General features: G+C 39.0%; 1 pseudogene; it reads right to left on the reverse strand.

Moving 5' to 3' along the window:
• Window positions 1-2571: 2571 nt before the first annotated feature.
• LOC102820830 lies at window positions 2572-3050 on the reverse strand (annotated as a pseudogene).
• Between the last annotated feature and the right edge of the window lie 398 nt (window positions 3051-3448).

Consider the following 3448-nt stretch of genomic DNA (forward strand, 5'->3'; position numbering starts at 1 on the left):
GTCTCAGATGTTCCCAGGTCTGACTACACTTTGGACCAATCAGCCCATCCTCTTCTCGCTCTCATCTCCAGGTCAACAGGAGTCTATGTAATGTGATTTAACTCAGCCCATTTCTTCATTGCTGCCTTTCCCCCTCTTCCATTCACCAGCAGACCAATGTGTTCACCAGCAAGCTTACATGCCTGCTTGTGTGTTCCCTTTGAATTTCAGTCTTAGCAGGGGGTTTGTCCTGAAGGGACTTGATTGCTTTCCTTGATGGCTTCCCAGTGAACAACTTGCTTTTTCTTGTAGTAGCCAATCATACTGCCTTTTTTGTTTTGGGTCTTCCTGCTATCTTTCTTTGAAGATGTGTCTTCTGATGCTCTAGCTGTTCCAGGCTTGTCTGCTTGTCCTTTCTAATGGGAATGTCCCACCTCAGAAGGTCTGGATGGGGCTCAGGATTCCACCTAAGGTCCTATACACTGAAGAGGCTCCGCAAGAGGCCTATTTCACTTGGCAAGTTCTAGAACCCCTTTTAGGTATGCCAATCAATTATAGGCTGAAGACCTTAACCAGTTTCTTGACCCTAGAATCTACTAATGGAAGGGGAGGCTGCACTCCCTTAAAGAAAGATCCCACAACACTATAGCAGGTACATATAGTAGTAATTCTCCCAATATTTCCCCCAAGGAACCTATGTATGACCTTTTACAAAAATAGTTGCACTGTAAGGAAAGGGAACTATCCATACATTTGAGGGTTGTTTGCAATTACACAGGAGACTCAAAACACCATTATAATCCCCCTGTTAGAGGATACCTGTTGTAATGCTGGATCAAACTTATAACAGGTCTAGCGGGGACACACTGTGTCATTTCCTTAGTCAATGAAGGTATCATTTAAATGGGTATATTCATCAGGTGGGAGAATTCTGAACTTATAGCCAGTTTTTGTACCTTTCAGCTATTGCAATGAACTTTGACATTCAAGTATTTGAATTCTTCCTTTCAGTCTTTTTGGTATACAACTAGGAGTGAAATTGCTGAGTTGTATAGTAATTTAGTGTTTAAAAATGATTATAGCCATTGTAATGAAACAAAGTATATGATAGGTCCATGATATATAGTATGAGGGCAAACATGGTAAGAAGGACCAAGTGGAAGTCACTGAAACTCCCTGCCCCCTGTAACCCCAGTCAAAATCATAACTCACAAGCAATACTGTATCCCAGGAGAAAAATAGAGATTAAGATGACTTCATTATATTTCCACGTAATAATTCATCCTTGTAAAAACCACATGGATTGGGAGAGGTGGCAAGATGACATAATTAGCCAGATAGGCTGAAAAGATACAGAAAGCCAAAGGGAACAGATGCAGGTGATAGTCCTGGACCCATGGGCTTCAGATAAAGGGATAGAGAAGTGGACTAAATGCTTTCTTCCTCTGCTTTCTATCCTTTCTATCTCTGCTTTCATTTTTTTCTTCTTCTTTCCTACTCTCTGGTCTCTTTCTCTTTTACTCATTCCTCTTCCTAACTATGTTGAAGTTCTTTTTCTTTCTTTATATTTTCTCTCTTTGTTTTTTTTTTGTATTGCCTTTCTACCTGTTGGCTGATTTTTTCCCCCTTTACTGTTTTCTTTTTCTTGCTATTGCTTGCTTGTTTGTGTTTCTTCTCTTTTGTATGGTTGTTTTCTCTTTTTTACCTCACCCCATAGGAAATAGCAACTGTGTCCATACAATCCAGATATAACCATACTTTCTGTAGCCCCACCCATTGAGCCAAAACAGGCTGCTGTGCACTGGATTAATGAATAAACCAGCATCAGACAAATCCATCTTAAACTGAACTGCATGAGCAGTGAATAGACAGTGATGTACAAAATCATCCTCTAATCACAACTACCAGGAAGCAGTAGGTGAGTGCTTAAAAATACACCAAAATACAGTCATCGACTTAATACAAATACACCACTGCCACAATGTCTCAAAAGCATCAGACAATTTCTGTTCATATGAAGAAGCAAGACAGAGTGACTCAGGCAAGTAGTCAAGAACCAGAGCTAGAAAATATATTTTCTAGTAGTGGTTACGAATCGGGCTGCGAACCTTAAGGTCAGCGGTTTGAAACTACCAGCCGCTCCGCGGGAGAAAGATGAGGCTTTCTACTCCCGTAAAGATTTACACCCTCGGAAACCCTGTACAGGGTCGCTATGAGTCGGAACCGACTTGACGGCACTTAACAACAACAACAACAACATTAATTTATTAAAGGTCAGGGACTATAGGAAGTTACGATGTAACAATGTACAAAATATTAAAAAAAAAAAAATTAATTTATCCAAGGTCAAAGGTCTATAGGAAGTTACCATGTAACAATGTACATTTAAAGGACAAGGGCAGAAAAAAACCTCTTCCTGATGAACACCATAAAGCAGCGGATGCATAACATCCATCACACATCTGTTTTAGGGACAGCATTTTCCAAAATAACACACTTGTTTACAAATTCACATTATTGCATCAAAAGCTACAGAGAAACAATCAGAGTTAAGTTCCAAAATGTGCTGCTATCTTTCACAAGGCCTTCTTTTTAATCTTGAGGTTTTAATAATACTTCTTTGTCTTGGTCTTTTTCATGTTCCCATTTTCATCTTCTTCATAATTGACACGATCTCTTTTCTTGACAAAATATTTTTTTGCTCCCACCAGGCTTTCATACTTTCTAGCCATTTCTTCATCAGATACATCAAGTTCTACTGTTTCATCTTCAACTTCTTCAGCTTTGCTCTGAGAATTCATCAGAAGCATTAAGTTCTCAACCTCAGGATTAAAACCTTTGAACAACATTCTTCTGTAGAGAAGGTCTTCGCATAACGAGAAGCTCTGCTCTTTAATTATCACACTCTCCTTCCCTTTCAGCTCTGACAAATCCAAGTACCAGTGCTCTTCATGGGTGGTTTTCTTTTCTTCCTCTTCCAGCTATTTCCTGGTTTATGAGTCTAGTCCCCTTTGCATGAACTTCATACACACCAGGTTCTTGGGTAACTTCAGCTTGTACTTAGCTGCCATGGTGCTCCCCTCCTGGCCTAAAAAGCATTTTTGAGGAAAAAAAGGCATTGGAACTACCTGAAAAAGAATCCAAGAAAATGGTATTTAGGTGTCTCCAAATGATTGATAGAAAGATTGAGGAAAACAATACAGCATTCTGGAAAATAACAGGAATAATGAAACAAAATAGAAGAAGGATTGGAACCAACACAAACCCTACAAACAGACATCCAGAAGCTTAATTCTAAGATTTCAGAAATGGACAATACATTAAAAGGGTAAAGGAGTAGATTTGAATCAAGGTAAACCAGAATTGGTAAGCTTCAAGATAAATCTTTCAATGCTATTAAGCTAGAACAATAATCATTAAGAAAAGAATGAATAAACCTGAAGAAATCCTAAGACTGATATGGGACAGC

This window comes from Chrysochloris asiatica, unplaced genomic scaffold, assembly GCF_000296735.1.
Source record: "Chrysochloris asiatica unplaced genomic scaffold, ChrAsi1.0 scaffold00179, whole genome shotgun sequence".
Taxonomy (NCBI): Eukaryota; Metazoa; Chordata; class Mammalia; order Afrosoricida; family Chrysochloridae; genus Chrysochloris; species Chrysochloris asiatica.